Source organism: Giraffa tippelskirchi, chromosome 4 (assembly GCF_054371585.1).
Source record: "Giraffa tippelskirchi isolate mGirTip1 chromosome 4, T2T-mGirTip1v1.2.pri, whole genome shotgun sequence".
Classification (NCBI taxonomy): Eukaryota; Metazoa; Chordata; class Mammalia; order Artiodactyla; family Giraffidae; genus Giraffa; species Giraffa tippelskirchi.
Window position 1 is genome coordinate 170,202,138 of NC_137278.1, and position 22,391 is coordinate 170,224,528.

At 44.0% G+C, this 22,391-nt stretch overlaps 1 long non-coding RNA gene across 1 annotated transcript in view; it reads left to right on the forward strand.

Annotated features, from left to right (window-relative positions):
• LOC145545955 (uncharacterized) overlaps positions 1–12,522 on the forward strand; it is a 50,904-nt gene extending 38,382 nt beyond the window's left edge. The window contains exon 3 of the long non-coding RNA XR_014082365.1: positions 12,385–12,522. This is a non-coding gene — a long non-coding RNA (uncharacterized LOC145545955). The remainder of the gene's footprint in view (positions 1–12,384) is intronic.
• The last annotated feature ends 9,869 nt before the right edge of the window (positions 12,523–22,391 follow it).

Sequence of the window (22,391 nt, forward strand, 5' to 3'; positions counted from 1 at the left end):
GCTCAGGTGTCTCCTCTTGTCTTTCTCCCAAAGAAAGAAACTAAAACATGCATATGTTCACTCATCCCTTTGGAGCAATAGCAGTAAACAACCAACAGGCTGCAGGAACCAAGCGCCAGCCCCTATGTGGCAATGAATTTCTAGCAGCCCTTGCATAAAAGGGCAAGTGGCCCCCACTGGAGGGGAGAGTTTACAACTCACAGGTGCAAGAATGATTTTTCAATTAGGGATAATATTGTTCTTCATCATGTTTTCCTGGAGCCTTGCAGGAGGAGGGGCTCCAGTCAGGTGGGAACTCAGCACCGCGGTTACAGTTTAGCCATCTGAGATGTATTTTCCAAGCTTCTGATCTCATAGCTTTGCATTGTAAAAGTCCATGGTGATGTTTGACTCCACTTACATGAATGGGCAGACTCAGGGGTAATCTTTTTAAAATTCTTGCAAATGTACAGACATATTCAAAGGTCCTTTTTGAGCTAATCAGGCTGAACTGTCCTTTTGGCTCCAAATCTACTGTCCAAATCTACTTGATTTTCCCTTTTAATGTCTCGCCTATCCATCTTATCCTTTCAAGCAAGCCCTTGCTCCTACTGGTTAGGATGAATAGCCAAGGTAGCAGAGCCTGTGTTCTACCTGAAATGAAGGAGTTCAGATGAACAGAGGGGAAGTAGCCAGGTGTTCCAGGTTGTGACAACCATGTGGGTGTGTGTCCAGCGTGGACGGAGGACAATGAGGAAACCATTGTATGTGAAGTGGAGAATTTGTCCAGATGCTGAGGAAGAAGTTGGAGACAGGTGATTGTCAAACTGTTGAGAAGCTTGACTGTCTTATCGATGTATTTTTTATTTTATTATAGATCCTGTGGGAAACCACTGTTTGTTTTAGAAAAGAGGAATTTTGTCATCAGTCTGGTGTCCACGCAAAGACAGATTGCAGCAGAGACTAGAAACAGTGAGATTCATCAGGTTTATTCTGGATTCTTATGTGGGGGAACAAAGTGAACGTAATTCAACTTAACATGCTTTAAACCCAACAGTGTAACAGGCACAGAGGCTTCCCTGGAGGCTCAGATGGTAAAGAATCTGCCTGCCAATGTAGGAGACACAAGACATGTGGGTTAGATCCCCTGAGTCAGAAAGATACCCTGGAGCAGGAAATGGCAACCCACTCCAGTATTCTTGCCTGGAAAATTCCATAGACAGAGGACCCTTGCAGGCTACAGTCCATGGGGTCCCAAAGAGTTGGATATGACTGAGTAACTAAGCAGGTAACAGGCATAGCGGTGAAGGCTGTGGGGAGCCAAGATGTGACTAAAGCTGAATTTTACCCTCAAGATACACAAATGCAATGCAGATTCATATTCAGCAAATGCTTACTGCATGTCCATGCCATCAGTTAGGAACGCTTTTGATCACAAGTACCAGAAGACCCAAGTAACTGTGGCTTAAACAAAAAGACTTTATTTACCTTATATGACAAGCCTGGAAATTGCATTAGTGTGTTAGCCCATTGGTAGGCAGATGATCACCATCTCCCAGCCCTCCCAATTCAAACCTGCTCATCATCCTCTTCACTACAGTTACCACATAGTTGTAGACCATGCCTCCAAGCCAGCCAGGAACCTGCCATTGACGATTTTGTTGTTGATTTCCCAGAATTTCAACTTTTACAGCTACTTTAGTTCATACATAAAACTGGTCAGCATCCCTGAGAGGAGAATACCTTTTCTTCTCAGCATTCCCCATGCCCAATCCCTCAGCTGGCATTTCTCTTTGTATATCTGAACTTGCTTCCTGTAAGCTTCAAGTACAGACTCATATAAAAAAGTAACAAGTAGCCAACTTCCTCCCCCATGGTAGAAGTCATATATTCAATAGTCACTAATTGAGGTACCTAGTGGCTAAAATCTGGGTTGAATTTAGAGATGCCATTGAATGAATTTCTGCCTTCTTGGTCAGAATTTCACATGTGCGGTGATGACTCTATATTTAATAAAAAAAAAAATGAGCATGTGAATTTGTGAGACATTGTATCTATCTACTTTACAATTCTGGAACATTTGTAGATTTGAGAACCCTGAATAATAATTCCATTGTTTCTGGGAGGTGTCCAACCTCTGGTTTAAAGCATTTTCTCTTTTTGACTTCACTCTGTATGATAGACTATAGGTCCATCTACCTCCCTACAAATGACCCAATGTGTTCCTTCTTATGACTGAGAAATATTCCATTGTATACATATATCTTCTTTATCCATTCCTCTGTTGATGGACATCTAGGTTGCTTCCATGTCCTGGCTATTGTAAATAGTGCTGCAATGAACACTGGGGTGCTTGTGTCTTTTTGAATTATGGTTTTCTCCTGGTATACACTCAATAATAGGATTGCTATGTCATATGGTAGTTCTATTTTTAATTTTTTTAAGGGGCCTCCATATTGTTCTCCAAAGTAGCCATATCAATTTACATTCCCACCAACAGTGCAAGAGGGTTCCATCTTTCTCTACATCCTCTCCAGCATTTACTGGTTTTAGATTTTTTTTTTTATGATGGCTGTTCTGACTGGTGTGAGGTGATACTTCACTGTGCAATGTGTAAAATAGAAAGCTAGTGGGAACCTATGCAGGGAGCTCAGCTCAGCGCTCTGTGATGACCTAGAGGGGTATGGGATGGAGGTGGGTGGGAGGAAGAGCCAAGAGGGAGGAGATATATGTACACTTATAGCTGATTCACGTTGTTGTACAACATTGCAAAGCAGCTCTACCTCAATAAAAATAAATAAAACAAAACATTTGGTGTTTGCAACAACCCTATGGAGACTTTTTAAACAAGGAAACCAAGACAAGTACAAAATAAGAAAAGCAGATTCGCCGAAGCAGGGACACCAGTGTCAAGTAAATGTGTATTCAAATCCTGAAAAGTGAAAGTGTCAGTTGAATTAGACTCTTTCTGACCCCATGGACTGCAGCCAGCCAGGCTCCTCTGTCCATGGAATTCTCCAGGCAAGAATACTGGAGTGGGTTGCCATTCCCTTCTCTAGAGGATCTTCCCAACCCAGGGATCGAACTCAGGTCTCCTGCATTGCAGGCAGATTCTTTACCATCTGAGTCACCTATCCCCATGCTAACATGGTTTGGGAATTCATTCTTTTTTTCCTTCTACCCCCAGGACCCTTAGCCCCACTGCTAAACTGAAGCTAACCTCTGTTGTTTTATTTTCAACCTTTTCTGTACCCACACGTGCCGCTGGACACAAGGTTCTGGCCTGGAATGTGCAGGGGTGATTTGTCATTTTACAGAACAAATACAGTTTGGGTGAGAAGAGAGCCAAGTGATAAATAATCTCAAACCAGAAAGCTACCATGGAAGTTTTGAAGCAAAAGAGAAAAACAAAAACAAACCCCAAGAAAGCATAAAAGCTCAGGATGATTTATTTCATAATTTAAAAATCAAAATCGCCTTCGGGTGGTAGGTCTTATTTGCCCAGTTCTCCCCTAGAGTGAGTCATAATAGCTAAGTCATATACCCTTGGAAAAACCAGGGCTTTTCTAGTGGGAAGACTGAGACATCATTAAGCTCAGAACTGTGTGTGGTGGTGCCAAAATCAAATGTCCTTTGAAATGAAGACCAACAGAGAGAAAGCCTCAGGGTCTGTGCTACATTCCTCCAGACCAATATGGTCCCCACAGTCTCATCCAGGAGGTGGCAAGGAAAAAATTATGAGGAGTGGAAAATCACTTTGGCCTTAGGGATAAGAGAAATGTGGGGGAGATTTATAAATTCAGAGCTGGGTGGACAAGGGGGAAGGATGATAGTAATGATAAGGGGTAGGATTAAATTGTCTCTAACAGGGACATGGTTAGATACAGCCACCAACAATCCAGACCTGTATCAGTTACCTACTGCCACAGTAATGCAGCATAACAAACAGTCCCCAAACCTCAGAGGCATATAGCAGGAAGCATTGATCTTCTCTCCCAAGTCTATGGGCCAGGCTTAATCTCAGCTGATCTTGTTGCTATATCTGTGGTCAGTTGCTGGGTCCACTGGGGGATGGCTGATGTAATTCACTCCCCTGTCTGGCAGTTGGCTGGCTATTAGCTGAAGCAATGGACGTGGAGGTGGAGGAAAAGCAAAAGTTTTCTTTGATGCTTTTAGGGTCCCTGACGGGGTCTGAAAATTAAACTGACAAAGACAGATTAACAGGAGAAACGCATATACATTTATTTCATAGAAGTGCTACATGACATAGGAGCCTTCAGAGGAAATGCAACACCAAAAAAGCAGTTAAGCCTAAGTATTTTTGTGCGAGGCTTGATAAAGAGGAGTTTGTCATAGGAAAGTACGATCGGTGAAGAGTGAGAGGTAAGTGCAATAAACTGAGGGAAACTTAGTAAGACTTGTTTGTTCAGATGCTTCTCAGCATCCCTTTGTCTTCAGAGATAAGAATGCTCTATTCCCCCTGGTGTGGGGAGGACAACTCTCTCAGGAGAGTTTTATGACTTGCTTCAAAGGGGAAGAGCATGGGAAAGGTCAGAGTCACCTTCCTACTTTCTGCTATTTTTCTCAAACTCCCTCAACTTAAAATATTCAACATGCCAAAGTGCCTTACTTGGAGGTAGTAAGTCCTGAAACCCATCATCTAGCCATCTTCCCATACATCTGCCATCATCCAGACTGAGCTTGTTCCTATGGTGATGACAAAGTTCCAGGAAAGAACGGAAACATGAAAGGCCTAGTTCCAAGGCCAGGTCAGATTCGCAGGACTGGAAAACAGATTCTTACTCTTGACAGGAGAAGCCCAAAGGCAAAGGGCACAGATGCAAAGACAAGGGGAGAACTGTGGACATGTCTATAATCAATACTCCACAAGAACGTTCCAAGGGGTGATGCTGCAGGAGAGAGCTTATGGAGTCACCAAGAGTGGGGTGAAGATCTGCTTGTTAGGGGGCAGATTTCATCTCAGAAGATAGGTGAAAATCATCCAAACTGTCCCATGATAAAATAGGGCTTTAAAGGCTAATATTTTACGTTGTAATAATTACTAATGCTGACCGAGTACTTATTGTGTACATACCAGACCATGTTCTGAATAGCTCTCAGGAATTAATCATAGCAGTGACACTTGTCAGCACACAGCTGTGGTATGTCCTACAGAAAGGGGCCTGCCTGGCTGAGAGCGCACACTACTGCCAAGTCTTGAGCCCAGATGTAAAGCTGTGTCCACTTGCAGGAAGGAGAATCTTTTCCTAATTCACATACAGGTAATGTGAAAACTCGCAGTAGCCCTACCTGCTTAGGAGGATAGCATTATTCTCCCTTCATTTTAGAGCTAAAGAAAATGAAGCCTTAAAGAATTTAGGTAAATTTCCCAGGAATAGATAGGCTTCAAGGAGAACAGAGATTTGGACACAATCTGACTCCACAGCCCATGGTTTTGACCATAGAACTATCCCATCATACTGTTGCAGCTGCTGCTGCTGCTAAGTCGCTTCAGTTGTGTCCGACTCTGTGAGACCCCATAGATGGCAGCCCACCGGGCTCCGCCGTTCCTGGGATTCTCCAGGTAAGAACACTGGAGTGGGTTGCCATTTCCTTCTCCAATGCATGAAAGTGGAAAGTGATAGTGAAGTTGCTCAGTCGAGTCCGACTCTTCGCGACCCCATGAACTGCCGCCTAACAGAAAAGAAGCCAATTCTGACTCCATGTTGGAACTTTTTCTTGAACTTGCTTTTCGTTGTCTTTGTTGTTATAATCACACAGAATGGACTGCCTCAGAGAATCCTGCCCCTCTTCCTGACTGTTTAATTAAAGTGCCTTTGTTCAGTATCCTGTCCACCTGTGGATGGCAGGAAGAATGAAATTAACACATCCTTTGCCCGAGGCTTGCCATTCTAGGAGAATGTTTACAAGACTAATGGCCTTTTTCACTTTGCTTCCTCATCCCCACCCCCCCATCTCTGATCTATAAAAGAACCTGGCATCCAGATCTGATAAAATGGTTATTTTCAGGTGCTAGCCTGCCATCTTCTTGGTCAGCCAGCTGCCCAAATAAGGTCTCTTCCTTTCCTCAACCCCTTGTCTCAGATTCATTGACCTATCGTGCAGGCAACAGAGCAAGGTTTAACTCAGTAACAATACTAGATCCTTACAATAACCAGCTAGGAAGAGAGCGGCATTCCCATGTTACAGGAAAGAGATTTGAAGTCAATAATGTAGGAATTTGCTAAAAAATTAAGGGAACAGGAAATGAATGGGTCAGCTAGAGAATGCTTATTGTCTTTTAACCTTTGAAATTCTCTGAATATGACTGGCTGAGAAAACTTTCTTTGTTGTACCATTCTTGACTTGGTCAATCCTCAATGTTCAGAAGTAAGACCAAGGCAAGAAGCCCTCTGAGATAGAAACAAGAATCCAAAGCTAAGAAAGGCACCAAGCTCTGGTCAGGACATTCATTTTATCTTTCATTATTTACCTGCTCCATGCAAGGGGAAGCTGGGAAGCCACAGGATCAGAGGTCTCACTGAGATACAATTATTGTCTGTTATATCCAATGGGCCCAGGTAGACACATTTCCTTTCTGGAAATATCCCCAAACTTGCTAAAGCATGCTGATGCCACAATTATGTCATATAAATGAAGCTGAATCTGGCTTCTGTACTCCAACACTGAATTAAATCTTGAAGACGAGTTTTGGGTGAAGTAGAAAGATAGCTTTATTGCCTTGCCAGGCAAAGGGGGCCACAGAGGGCTAATGCCCTTAAAACTGTGTGTCCCGACCTGGAAAGGGTAGTGAGGAGTTTCACAGTAATGGTTCAAAGAGGAGGGCATGATCAGCTCAGGGACATTCTTCTGATGGGTGGTGGTGAGGTAAGAGGGAGTCAGCATCGTCAACTTTGTTCCAATCGATCTGGGATCTATAGTGTAGTGAGCAGCACAGTTAGCCTCTCACACCTGGTGGGTGTTTCAGTATCTGGGAAACAGTTCAAAGGTATTGTCACATATATCCCTTGAGGGGGATTCAGAACCCTGACCCCAGGCTGCACTTTTACTTCTTTTCTGCTCCTCCTTTGTCTCTGCTTCCCCTCCTTTCCCCAGTTAGCACCTGTTTGAACCTGCAGTTGGAACTCAGGGAAGGTCATGGAGGCTGAATGAATTCTATTTCCTGTAATCAAGAAATGGGGGACACAGAAAAGCTTTTGTGCCCAAGAGCCCCACAGGGTCCTGCTCTATTTCACAGAGAAGAATTAAAAGCAAAATGTCTAGCTCTGCATGTTACTCACCAGCATGGCTTTGGAGTTCTCATACCAAGAAGGAAGCAGATGTTGAGCCACCAAAGGCCAGGGTCTCTCTGAATCCCTGTTTCCCTTTCCTGCTTTCATCATTCCTAGACTCTAATTCCATCCCTGATTAACAGCTGGCTTACAAGCATATGATCCCTTTGGGATCTGGGTACCTAAATCACCCCACCAACCCTAACTTGACAAGCTTCTTTGACCCTGCAGATTTCACTGACCCTGCACCGTCACTACCACAACAAACCTGCTTTGACTCCTAACTTCTGTCTCAATGCAGTTGAACAGTTGATGTAGCATAACCCTAGTTGAGTGGTCCAATTGGAGCAATGCCCACGTTTATCCTAGAGTGACATTGTGTTTGAGACTTGGTTCTACCGTTGATTCATTGTATGACCCTGGGCAAGATGCCTGAAACTACTTAAGCCTCAGTTTTCTCATCAATAGAAAATATTATCTCCCAGGGTAGTGTTAAGAAATCAGTGAGATAAAGTATATAAGATTCTTAATATAGTACTGACAATTAGTAAGTACTCCCTGAATTTATATCTCCAGTCCAAACCTCCCCCCACCCAATCTGCCTACATACACATCCAATTATAGGCTTGCATAAATAACTGTCTACTTGGCTTCTCCAGTTGGATTTATATTGGCTGTTTCCAATGTAACATGTCCAAAATGGAACTAGTGATTTCCCTCTGAGCCCTGTTCTCTGAAGAGCTCTCCTAGTCTCAGTGGATGGTAACAACAACTTTCCAGGGGCTCGAGCTAACCTCCTGGTCCTCCTTTTCTCTCAACTCCATATCTGATCCATCAGGATATTCTTTGGTTCTAGCCCCAGAGCATCTTCAGAATTTGTCCGCCTCTCCCTACTTTGCTTCCCGGAGCTCACCCAGTCACCGTGGTCTCTCATCTGGATGAAGGCACATCCTCCTCTCCCATCTCCCTGCTTCTACCCTTGGCGAAATTTGAGAAGCATCCTTTCTAGTCCTATGTAAGATCATGACCTTCCTCTGCTTAAAAACCTCCAGCAGCTTCCCAGCTCACTCAGAATCAAAGTCAAGTTCCCGCCAATGGTCTACAAGGCCCCCACACTGTGTTCCCCCTTTTCTTCTTTGGTCCCAGCCCCTCCTCCCTCTCCTCTCTTTCCTCTCCAACCACCTAAATGTGCATAGGTTATTCCCTCAATTCACACAGGCCTCATTCTCTCCTTCAAGCTTTCCTAAAAAATATCTAATTCACTACCCTATTTGCAATTGCCACCCTCTCTCTCATCCCCAGCACTCTCAGTCTCCTTAATGCTGTTCTTAATATTTTTCCATTTTCTTTAGCATTCATCACATTCTAACATATTATGTAATTTACTCACTTATTGTGTTTGCTATTTACCAGTCTCCTGACAGAATATAAACCGCAACAGGACAAGGTTTTGTCTGTCCTATTCACTGATAGATTCCATGTGCTTGACACAGTGTTTTGCACACAGTAGGTACACTGACAAATATTTATTGAAAGAAAGAGCAAACTAATAGTGGTGAGTAGCATTATGTTTTGAAACTTTTAAAACCAGCAGCTATATCATCCCTGTCCTCACAGGGCCCAGCACTACTGAGATGCTCAGTGTAGCTTTGCAGAATGAGTGAAACCAAGAAGCTGACCCTTCCTTGAGACAGGCAGATACCCAGGCAGATACAGGTAGATACTAAGCTCACATTGGCTTCCCTGAAAGGACAAGGTCTTATATCACTTCCAGAGAGCGAAATTGCCTCTGACATGTAATTTAAAACTAGAGATGCCTGGGTATAAAGTCTTATTCAAGTAAATGGGATCAAACATCAGGGCATTTCCACTCTACCAAATTCTGGATTTAATATGGTCTCACATTCCCTCCAAGGCTGCGCCTCTCGGGGGAAGGAGAAGATGAATTTGGTAAGAACTGCCATCCAGAGGTTGATGGTCTGACTTCAGTCAGGTGATCCCAAGTCCCATAAGAGTCTCGCTTTAATATCTCATCAGTGAGAAGGCATTACCTCTCCCAATTTCCATTCTGAGCAGCCTCTATCTATCTCCTCCTCTATCTATCCTGGACCTAGAAGAACCTACAATCTTCTAAGACACCCTCAATTCTGCAGGATGTGGATTCCACCTGAGGCCACGGCAATTCTCAGACCACTATGTCACAGTTACTTATAGTTGTCAGGCAAAGGGAACAACATTGGCTTCAGTTTCAATCTCCAGTCTGCTGGCTGCTCACTGTGTGACTTCAAGCAAGTAGTTTAGCCTCCATGAGACTCAGTTTCCTCATCTGAAGAATGGGCATAATAAAACCTGTGCATGCTAAGTCACTTCAGTCATGTCTGACTCTTTACAACCCAATGTTGGACTGTAGCCCGCTAGGCTCCTCTGTCCCTGGGATTCTCCAGGCAAAAATACTGGAGTGGGTTGCAATGCCCTCGCCAGGGGATCTTTCTGACCCAGGGATTGAATCCACATCTCTTACATCTCCTGCATTGGCAGACAGGTTCTTTACCACTAGCGCAACCTGGGAAGCCCCATAATATAACCTACCATTAATTATTTTTGTGAGACCTAGATGAAATCAGTGTTCTTTCTCTATTAGACCATGAGTTCTCCTGGACAGAGATCTTTTTTTTTTCATTCTTTTAATCTTTTATTTATTGAGCACCTACATTTACTGTGATGCACACAAGATCTCAAAAAGACAAGCATGAAGGTGCTGTACTTTCTTTGGAGGAGCTCACAGTCCTATGTAATAAACCATCACAATCTAATGTGGCAAATGTTCAAAAGAAAGCAAGAAGAAATGTCATGAGAACAGAGAGAGAGTATTATACATAGATGGATGGGGAAAGGCATCAAGCTGAATATGATGTGTGAAAAGAGCTTTGAAATAATGGGACTTCCTTGGCTGTCCAGTGGTTAAGACTTCACCTTCCAATGCAGGGGCTGCAGGTTCAATCCCTGGTCAAGGAGCTAAGATCCCATATGCATGCATGCTTAGTCATGCGTGACTCTTTTGCAACCCCATGGACTGTAGCCCACCAGGCCCCTCTGTCCATGGGATTCTCCAGGCAAGAATACTGGAGTGGGTTGCCATTTTCTCCTCCAGGGGATCTTCCCAACCAGCAGATAAAACCCAAGTCTCCTGCATTGCAGGCAGATTCTTTACCATTGAGCCACCTGCGAAGCCCACATCCCAAATGCATTTTGGTGGAAAAAACGAAAACGTAAAACAGAAACAGAATTGTAACAAATTCTATGAAGACTTTAAATGTGGTACACATAAAAAAAAAAAAAAGAAAGAAATATCAGTTTGCCAGGCAGACAAGGGGGTTAGGAGAAAGGGTGTTCAGTGTAGAGGGAATAGCCTGGGCAAAGACATGGCATCATGGTGATTCTCCAGCATTAAAAATTCCACACACAGAGATTCTAAGTAAAATGTGCTAAATGAACAAATAACCAGAAAGTCATTATGGACTGTTCAGGGCATTCAAAGAGCTCAGTTTTGATTCACATCCAACTTTTCGGTAGTAGAGGGGTGTGTGCCTGCATGCTAATTCATTTCAGTCGTGTCTGACTTGGGACCCGATGGACTGTAACCCACCAGGCTCCTCTGTCCATGGGATTCTCCAAGCAAGAATACTGGAGTGGATTGCCACGCCCTGACTCAGGGATCGAACCCACATCTCTTATATCTCCTGCATTGGCATGTGTGTTCTTTATCACTGGTGCTACCTGAGAAGCCCAGTGGAGGGGTATTGGCACTTAACTGTCTTATCACCAATTTCTTGCATTGTTGAAAGAGTTGCTGGGACCCAGGAGGACAGAGAGTGTATCTTGAAACATCATGAATTTACATGAGGAGTAGCCTCTGTCTTCTTTAATTAGCTATGCTGGGAGAATGTTTCAATCTTTGTTTATCCATATATTTGGCCTTCAAACTCTGCCAGCTTAATTCTACCCTTACTGATAACCCTAACCTGGGATAAAGTAAAACTTGGCACTCAGAGAATGCTGGAGAAATGTGTGAACTTCTTTCTCTTCCAAGGGAAAGAGAAAGTGACATCGCCTGAGCACTCAAATATCCCTTAGAGCTGTCACACATTCTCATATGCCCATTTTACAGAGGGGAAAAATGAGCCTTGAGGGCTTGGAGAATTTGTTTTTTATTGGAATATAGTTGCTTTACAATGTTGTGTTAGTTTCTGCTGTATAGCAAAGTGAATCAGCTATATAGTTACATACATCCCCTCTTTTTTGGATTTCCTTCCCATTTAGGTCACCATAGAGCACTGAGTAGAGTTCCCTGTGCTCTACACTAGGTTCTCATTAATTATCTATTTTATACATGGTATCAATAGTGTACATATGTCAATTTCAATCTACCAATTCATCCTGTCCCCACTCTGGTATCCATACATTTGTTATCCCTCTGTGTCTCTTTTTCTGCTTTGCAAATAAGTTCATCTGTACTATTTTTCTAGATTCTATATAAATACACATTAAAAACATCATATATTAATGCATAAATATGGCTTGGAAAATTTATGTTTCTTTCTAATAAATGGCAGAGCTGGGATTCTAAATTGGGGTATGAAAAGAATAGGCTTATTTTCCTTGTTATGAGATAAACGTGTCCCCTGCAAGTGCATATGCTGAAGCCCTAAGCCCAGTGTGATGGTAGTAGGAGGTGGGGCCTTTGGGAGGTATCGATAAACAGGCTTGAATGAGGTCATAAGGGCGGGGCTCCTGTGGTGGTATTAGTGTCTTTATAATAGCATCTGCAGTAGCATCTGCAGAAGGGGCTTTCCAGGTGGCTCAGTGGATAAAGAATCTGTCTGCCAGTGCAGGAGACTTAAGAGACACAGGTTCGATCCCTGTCTGGTGCAGATCCCCTGGAGGAGGGCATGGCAACCCACACCAGTATTCTTGCCTGGGAAATGCCATGGACAGAGGAGCCTGGTGGGCTACAATCCATGGGATCTCAGATTCAGACACAACTGAAGCAGCTGAGCACACATACATGCAAGAAGCAGAAGAGAGACCAGAGCTAACTTTCTCTCTCTGCCAGGAGCGGACACAACAAGAAGACTGTTGTGTGTAAGCTGGAAAGAGGGCCCTCAGCAGGAGGAACCAAACCAGTCAGCACCTTGAACTTAGACTTCCCAGCCTCTAGAAGCATGAGAGATAAACATATGCTGTTTAAGGCTCCTGGTCTATGGTTTTTTGATGTTACCACCGGCTGAGCTGAATCAGACACTCACCCCTGCTGGATGCGTATGCCTGGTGGCCTCTGAACAGAAGTACCTGTCTCACCTCGTTCCACCAGCAAGTACCAAGAGCTTCTCAGGTTTCCTGGAAAGGATGGAATAGCTGGGTCTTCTCCCCTGTCTCTTGTGCCTTCCTTAGCCTTTCTCAGTATTGGCCACTTAGTCACTGAATCTTCTAGAGTGTCAGCTAGTCCTGGGGAAGATGACCAGTCTTTAAGATGTCTGTGCGCATTAGAAATTCAGAAATCAACCCCTACTGAGAAGACAGGGAATGACTTGACCAAGGATAGGGTTCCCTGGGGCCAGGTATGAATAGCAGTGTTTATGGGAATCACCGGGGAATACCTAACCAAAAAGAGCAAGGAGAGTCAAAAGCAAACCTGAAAACCGGTAGAAGATATAGCCATAGAAAAGACAGCTTTCTGGCTGTATGTGTGTGTGAGAGAGAGACAGACAGATAGAATGAGGCCAGGGAAGGAGATGGATGGAGGAGAGAAGTGAATACACATGATCACATGCAGTGAAAAGAAATAGAGTATAGCCGTGAACTTAAAAAATGTGAACGTGACAGTCACCCAGTCATGTCCAACTCTATGTGACCCGATGGACTATACAGTCCATGGAATTCTCCAGGCCAGAATAGTAGAGTGGGTAGCCTTTCCCTTTTCCAGGGCATCTCCCCAACCCAGGGATCAAACCCAGGTCTCCCACATTGCAGGTGGATTCTTTACCAGCTGAGCCACAAGGAAAACCCAAGAATACTGGAGTGGGTAGCCTATCCCTTCTCCAGGGGATCTTCCCCATCCAGGAATCGAATCAGGGTCTCCTGCATTGCAGGCAGATTCTTTACCAACTGAGCTATCAGGGAAGTGAACTAAAAAAGAGAAGGGTTCAAATAAGTAAATGTTTCCAAGGGGAACCTCAAAGAATTCTTCTTCCGCAGACATTTTTAATACCCTCATATGCAATATCCATTCACTCCATTAAGACCCTCTAACATGCTCTAATTTCGATTAACTGGACTGTTTGCTTCTCCAAATACCAGAAAATTATTCAAACCTGTGTTAGTGAATTAAAGGCTTTATAGCAAATACAGCATAGGCTTTTTTTTAACCAATCATTACATATAGTAATAATCTTAGTAATGACATTCTCAAGGTGATGCAAGTCGTTTTCTCTGGTATTGAAAATGTCATTTTTTTCATGCACATCAATGAAATATCAGACTGAGGATAAATAATGTGGTTTGTGGGGCTTCACAAGTGACGTAGTGGTAAAGAACCCACCTGCCAATGCAGGAAACACAAAAGACTTGGGTTTGATCTCTGGGTTGGGAAGATCCCTTGGAGTAGAAAATGGCAACCACTCCAGTATTCTTGCCTGGAGAATCCCATGGATGGAGGAGCCTGGTGGGCTACAGTCCATGTGGTAGCAAAAAGTCATACTCGACTAAACAACCGAGCACAGGTGATAGACTACAGCTTATTATTCTTTAGAGGTTCTCTGTTAAAACTGCTCCTCCAGTTTCATTCTCTTCCTGGGAGGAAGCATTGGATGACAGAATCAGGAGGGACAATTTCATTGGACAGTGTGGGGAATTAAATGTCATTGTATAGAATTGTACAAGGTTCATTGTTGGGTTCTGCATTGTGTCCGAAAAACAAGCTGTCCCTTGTCCTCCTAGGGCAGTGAGGACAATAAGATAGAGCAGCTCACAGAAGGCTCAGAGTAAACCAACAATGCTGAGAATATACTAAAGCTGTGCTTACAAGCTCCAAGCATCCCTGAACACAGAGTAAGCTGGGAAAATGTTTCTTGAATTTAGCATCAAGATGAATGAATAAGAAGGAGTCTTCAGAGCTTGAATAATCCCTTCCCCAACCCTTGATCAATGAATAGTTTCTTCTCTGTTTCAAAAAAAAAAAAAAAATGAATGGAAACAAGCATAGAAATGTTGGTCTCCAAGTTGAGCAAAACTCCTGTCCAAAGTTGGAATTTGTCCTGAATCAGCATGCTTTGAGGACTATAGACACGCTGGGATATTGGTACCTGACTCTCAAAACAATGCTATATGAAGGAAATGGAAGGGTGGAAGGATGGGTAACATTTAGTTCCCAAGAGCACTCGTGGGGCATGCTCCTTGTATTTAGAAAATGGAAGACTCTGCATGTAGGAAGGGGAATCACGATTGCATCATATGGCCACAGGGAGAATGGAACTCTGCATGTGAAATACTGAGCTACAGGTACCTTAGAATTTAAGTTTTACCAACTTTCTAATGATAGAGCCTTTAAAGAAAGAATGAGCTGACTCAACAGAAAGTAAGACAACCACAACTTAAGGTCTTCAAGAGATAATCTACCAGGTGACACATTCAGAAGTTAGCCTAGGGGACTACATTGGTGGTCCAATGCTTAAGAATCCACCTTGTAATGCAGGGGACGCGAGTTCAATCCCTAGTAAGGGAACTAAGATCCCACATGCCGCAGAGCAACCAAGCCCAGGCACTGCAACTACTAAGCCCAAGTGCTCCAAAGCCTACACACCACAACTAGAGTCCATAGGCCGGTGCTCCAAAGCCCACATGCCACAAGCAGGGAGTCCATGCACCACAACAAAAGATCCCATATGATGCAACAAAGATCCTGAGTGCCACAACTAAGACCTGATGCAGCCAAATTCTTTAATTTTTTAAAAAAAATGTTAGTCTAGATTACCTTTCAAAGAAAAGACTTCTTGATTCTCTGAGAGGGAAAGAAAAATCACTATGTTGTTTGGAGTAAGGGTTAGGCTGCCGTAAAAAAGAGATTCAAACAGTCACTTAAAGAGTAAAGAAATTTATGACTTGTACCTATGAGGGTAGGGGCAGTCCGGCAGCCCCTGCTCCATAAAGTCACCATGGGAACCAGGCTGCTGTGGGCATGGCTCTGCCTTCAGCCTGAGACTCCCACAGAGATCCCAGTCATCTCCACATCAGTCAGTGAGAAGGAAACAGGCAAAGTCCAGGACAGATACTTCTTCCCCGATGTGCTCAGTGACTGCCTCACTGCAAGGGATGCTGGCAAACATAGTCTGAGCTTAGCATCCAAGAAGAAAGAAAAGGGTTGTTAAACAGCAGACTCTACCATGATCATCTATCAAAGTAATGATCTGTCATTATCCATCAACTAACTTGTTTATTAAGCTATCAATATTAATAACTTCAGTTCAGTTCAGTCGCTCAGTCGTGTCTGATGCTTTGCGACCCCATGAATCGCAGCACGCCAGGCCTCCCTGTCCATCACCAACTCCCGGAGTCTACCCAAACCCATGTCCATTGAGTCGGTGATGCCATCCAACCATCTCATCCTCTGTCGTCCCCTTCTTCTCCTGCCCCCAATCCTTCCCAGCATCAGGGTCTTTTCCAATGAGTCAACACTTTGCATGAGGTGGCCAAAGTATTGGAGTTTCAGCTTCAACATCAGTCCTTCCAATGAACACCCAGGACTGATCTCCTTCAGGACGGACTGGTTGGATCTTCTTGCAGTCCAAGGGACTCTCAAGAGTCTTCTCCAACACCACAGTTCAAAAGCATCAATTCTTTGGCGCTCAGCTTTCTTCACCGTCCAACTCTCACATCCATACATGACCACTAGAAAAACCATAGCCTTGACTAGACGGACCTTTGTTGGCAAAGTAATGTCTCTGCTTTTAAATATGCTAGCTAATCCAAAAGCCTACAAGCAATAAATGCTGGAGAGAGTGTGGAGAAAAGGGAACCCTCTTACACTGTTGGTGGGGATGCAAACTAGTACAGCCACTATGGAGAACTGTGTGGAGATTCCTTAAAAAACTGGGAATAGAACTGCCATATGACCCAGCAATCCCACTGCTGGGCATACACACCGAGGAAACCAGAATTGAAAGAGACGCGTGTACCCCAATGTTCATTGCAGCACTGTTTACAATAGCCAGGACATGGAAGCAACCTAGGTGTCCATCAGCAGACAAATGGATACGAAAGCTGTGGTACATATACACAATGGAATATTACTCAGCCATTAAAAAGAATACATTTGAATCAGTTCTATTGAGATGGATGAAACTGGAGCCCATTATACAGAGTGAAGTAAGCCAGAAAGAAAAACACCAATACAGTATACTAATGCATATATATATGGAATTTGAAAGATGGTAATGATAACCCTATATGCGAGACAGAATAAGAGACACAGATGCATAGAACAGTCTTATGGACTCTGAGGGAGAAGGTGAGGGTGGGACGTTCTGGGAGAATAGCATTGAAACATGTATATTATCATATGTGAAACAGAACACCATTCCAGGTTCGATGCATGAGACAAATGCTCAGGGCTGGGGCAATGGGATGACCCAGAGGGATGGCATGCGGAGGGAGGTAGGAGGGGGGTCTAGGATGGGGAACACATGTAAACCCATGGCTGATTCATGTCAGTGTATGGCAAAAACCACTATAATATTGTAAAGTAATTAGCCCCCAACTAAAATAAATAAATTTATTAAATAAATAAATAAATAAATAAATATGCTAGCTAGATTGGTCATAACCTTCCTTCCAAGGAGTAAGCGTCTTTTAATTTCATGGCTGCAATCACCATCTGCAGTGATTTTGGAGTCCCCAAAAATAAAGTCTGACACTGTTTCCACTGTTTCCCCATCTGCTTCCCATGAAGTGATGGGACCAGATGCCATGATCTTAGTTTTCTGAACGTTGAGCTTTAAGCCAACTTTTTCACTCTCTTCTTTCACTTTCATCAAGAGGCTCTCTAGTTCTTCTTCACTTTCTGCCACTAGGGTGGTGTCATCTGCATATCTGAGGTTATTGATATATCTCCCAGCAATCTTGATTCCAGCTTGTGTTTCTTCCAGCCCAGCGTTTCTCATGATGTACTCTGCATAGAAGTTAAATAAGCAGGGTGACAATATACAGCCTTGACATACTCCTTTTCCTATTTGGAACCAGTCTGTTGTTCCATGTCCAGTTCTAACTGTTGCTTCCTGACCTACATACAGGTTTCTCAAGAGACAGGTCAGATGGTCTGGTACTCCCATCTCTTTCAGAATTTTCCACAGTTTATTGTGATCCACACAGTCAAAGGCATAGTCAATAAAGCAGAAATAGATGTTTTTCTGGAACTCTCTTGCTTTTTTGATGATCCGGTGGATGTTGGCAATTTGATCTCTGCTTCCTCTGCCTTTTCTAAAACCAGCTTGAACATCTGGAAGTTCACGGTTCACATATTGCTGAAGCCTGGCTTGGAGAATTTTGAGCATTACTTTACTAGCATGTGAGATGAGTGCAATTGTGCGGTAGTTTGAGCATTCTTTGGCATTGCCTTTCTTTGGGATTGGGATGAAAACTGACCTTTTCCAGTCCTGTGGCCACTGCTGAGTTTTCCAGATTTGCTGGCATATTGAGTGCAGCACTTTCACAGCATCATCTTTCAGGATTTGAAATAGCTCAACTGGAATTCCATCACCTCCACTAGCTTTGTTTGTAGAGATGCTTCCTAAGGCCCACTTGACTTCACATTCCAGGATGTCTGGCTCTAGGTGAGTGATCACACCATCATGATTATCTGGGTCATGAAGATCTTTTTTGTACAATTCTTCTGTGTATATTAATAACTAATATAGTTAAAAATGCAACTTCGGAGTCAGTCTGCTTGGTTTCGACATCTACCTCCACCATTTAATAGCTGGCAGTGGGCAAGTTAAACTCTGTATCCTTCCATTTTTCTTCTTACATGGGGATAATAAAATCATCTACCCAATAAGGTTTTCATGAAGAGTAAAGGAAGCGATGCAACTAAAGTTCTTAGAACAGTGTCCTGTGCTGTGCTTAGCTGCTCAGTCGTGTCCAACTCTTTGCGACGCCATGGACTGTAGCCCACCAGGCTCCTCTGTCCGTGCGGATTCTCCAGGAAAGAATACTGGAGGGGGTTGCCATGCCCTTCTCCAGGGGATCTTCCCAACTCAGGGACTGAACCCAGGTCTCCTGCATTGTAGGCAGATTGTTTACCATCTGAGTCACTAGGGAAGCCCAGAACAGTGTCCAGAACCTCATAAAAGCTCAATACATATTATTACTTATAGTTACATAAATATAAGGAGGAAGAAGTACATTTTTCAGGGAATCTTCTAGGTACAGATTTCCCATGATGTATAGGAGCCAAATGTGAAATATGTTCATGGTATGTAACTGAAAGGGATGACTCAGCTTCTTCACTTTCAACAATGGATCCACTCAAATCCTCTGGCCCCCACTTATTTACCAACTCTGAGAAAAATGGTTACTCTTTTCCATCCACTTGACTTCGTGCTTTGGAAAAGGAAAGCAGACTAGAAAAACTGCAAGATGCCAGCCCTGACTATTCTATAATGTGATTAGATTCTAAGCAAATAAATGCTCCCTACTTGCTGAATGGGCTCCAATCCGTCTTTGGAAGAAGGATAAAAACATCATTGCAAGAACAAACACGAACCCAGAAATAAATAAATAAAAATCTTACCCCTGTCTCAGTGCCAGCTTGCATTAGCATACGGGTAGTCAGAGTTTTCAAATGGAAACACACTTTTGCCATCTCATTTGGATTTTTATGATGAATTTTGCACGATGCCTGAGGCTGCCTTACAGGAGACCTGGGAAGTCCTCCTCTGATTAATGGGGCTGACGATCCCCTCTGAGAGGTTAAGATTGCGCAAAAAATTCAACCCATTAATTAGCAAGAACCCTGGTTGCCTGGGGTGGCCCAGGCACTATGAGGAATTGTGGAGTTGGTCACCTGGGAAGATTCATAGCAGTTGGGGGGGCGGCGTGCAGAAATGGAACTGAGAGGAAGGCGAGATATAATTGTTTTGAGCACCTCTCTGTGCTGAGCACTTTAAATGCAATCGCATGACTTCCCTAGTGGTCCAGTGGTTAGGAATCCACCTGCCAATGCAGGGGACATGGGTCCTATCCTGGTCTAGGAAGATCCGACATGTTGCAGGACAACTAAATCCGTGCACCACAACTACAGAGCCTAGGCTCTAGAGCCCATGCTCTGCAACAAGAGAAGCCACGGCAATGAGAAACCCTTGCACCACAACTAGAGAGTAGCCCCCACTCTTCACAACTAGAGAAAAGCCTGCACACAGGAACAAAGACTCAGCACCAACAAAAATAAATAAATAATAAGTTTGTAAAAATGCAATTGCATTTACTCCTCACAACAAACACAAAACAGAAGTATTTTGACTACTGTTAAGGATATTGAGGTCCAGATAGGTTAAATGGTTCACCCAACTTACAGAGCCAGGAAGGGACTAGAACCAGGAATCAGGTTCACCTCTGCTTTTCTCCTCATCCTAAGAGTCACTTTTGCATAATATTGATGTAAAATTGGGGCCATGTCCCATAGAGGCTCATGACCCAATGAATGAAACACATCACCTGAACACTGGGAGACAACCCCAGGAAGCACATTTACAACAATGGGTACAGGTTACATAAAGAAGGCTGAGAGCCAAAAAACTGATGCTTTTGAACTGTGATGCTGGAGAAGATTCTTGAGGGTCCCTTGGACTGCAAGAAGATCAAGCCAGTCAATCCTCAAGGAAATCAGTCCTGAATATTCACTGGAAGGACTGATGCTGAAGCTGAAGCTCCGGTACTTTGGCCACTGGATGCAAAGAGCCAATTCATAGGAAACGACTCTGATGCTGGGAAAGATTGAAGGTGGGAGGAGAAGGGGATGACAGAGGATAAGATGATTGGGTGGCATCACTGAATCAATGGTCATGAGTTTGAGCAAACTCCAGGAGATAGTGAAAGACAGGGAAGCCTAGTGTGCTGCATCCACGGGGTCGCAAAGAGTCAGCCATGACTTAGCAACTGAACAACAACCAACAGATTATAATACACAGGGACTCTGAGAAAGGACATAGTTAGTATTAATAAGTAGCAAAGGTAAGATTTTAACTGAAAGTTATGAGATTCCAACTCACATGGTTTACAGAAGAGTAGACTTTGGCTGAGCTTCAAGGGATTTGTGGGTTTTGGGGAATGGAGAAGATGCATGAGAGGTGGTTGGTGGGGATCCAACACATTCACAGGCTGAAGTGAGTGTTTCCATAAAAATCGGCATCTACTTTTCCCTTTTCTGGTGACTCATCCCTTCCTCTTTCTATCATCTTAAACCCTCACCTGCTCAATTTCTCTTGCACTTTTTCACCTTCACACTTTTGCCTATACTAATGCTTCCTCCTGGAATGCCTGCTTAACTGAATCCCACCCATACTTCAAGGTCAGCCCATGATGTTCCACCTGCTGGAAGCCTTCTGTACCTTCTACCCATTCATTTAGCATATACTATGTTCCCAGCGGGGCTTCCCAGGTAGCTCAGCTGGTAAAGACTCTGCCAGCAATGCAAGACACCCCAGTTTGATTCCTGGGTCGGGAAGATCCCCTGGAGAAGGGATAGGCTACCCACTTCAGTATTCTTAGGCTTCCCTGGTGGCTCAGACAGGAAAGAATCCTCTTGCAATGCGGGAGATCTGGGTTTAATCCCTGGGTTGGGAAGATCCCCTGGAGGAGTGCATGGCAACCCACTCCAGTATTCTTGCCTAGAGAATCCCCATGGACAGAGGTGCCTGGCAGGTTGCAGTCCATGGGGTGGCAGAATCGGACATAACTGAGTGACTAAGCATAGCACATGCTCCCAACAACTCTGAGGTACTAGGGATTAAGCAGTGGACAGTATTAAATCCTGCTTACCTTCTACCTGGAAGAGACAGCAAATAAAAAAACACCTGAAATATGTCAAGTGCTCTAAAGAATAAGAAGTGTGTGGTAACAGAGAGTGAGGGGGTAGAGAGAAGGCAGGGTGACGGGAGCGGGAGGGCTTCTCCCGTGCAATGGTTGACATTTGAGTAACGACCCAGATAAAAGGAAAGAGGGGGGTGTTCAGGGAACAGTTGGAAGGCTGCCCACCTGGAGCAAGGTGAGTAGCAGGAAGACAGGTAGAATATGACGGCCAAGAGGGAGGAGGGCTCTTGCTACCCCCTGACCAGAATCGATCCCTTTCTACTTTCCACCTTCTCTGAACAAGTTGCTCTGAACAACCGGGTTTTCATCCCCTCTACTTTGCTTCACGTCACACTCAGGTCAACTGTGAATGTGTGAGTCCTTCATGAGATTGTGATGTACGGGGGCTGAGAATCTTGTTTAGTTCATCATTGCAGCACTAGTGCCTAGCGCAGAATGGCTCTCATGTCTCTGACTTACACAGATCAGGAGAATGTGCTGAAAGGTATGCAGGTAAGAAGACAAGAAGGGTCCAATACACCATGTCTGCAGGGGCTCAGCATTCTAGTCTAACAGATGTGCTCCCATGAGTGTGTGATACTGCAGGTAGTGTGTCATGTCTGCAGTCCATATATGAGTCATCAGAACAGTTCCAGTGATAAGGACAGGACCCCAAGGGACTGGTAAGAGATAGATAAAGGAGTCCGAGGGCTGGGAATCAGGACAGAGTTCCAACTGTCCCTGCAAAGAGATGTGTTCAATAGGAACCTGGGGCAGGAAGCTTGTCTGTGAGGCTGAGCTAGCCCAGCCAGGTGAGGAGAAGGCTCTAACTTGATGCTCCCAGAGATACCCAGCCTCACCCCCAAGTATATCCAGTCCTATGCCTCTAGCTGCTACAAAAGTAGTTTTCCTGATGGAGTCAGGGACTGGGAGGAGCCTCCATCCAGCAGACAGAGATTTAAGATTCTTTATTTCTGGCCTTTTTAGATACAGAGACCACAC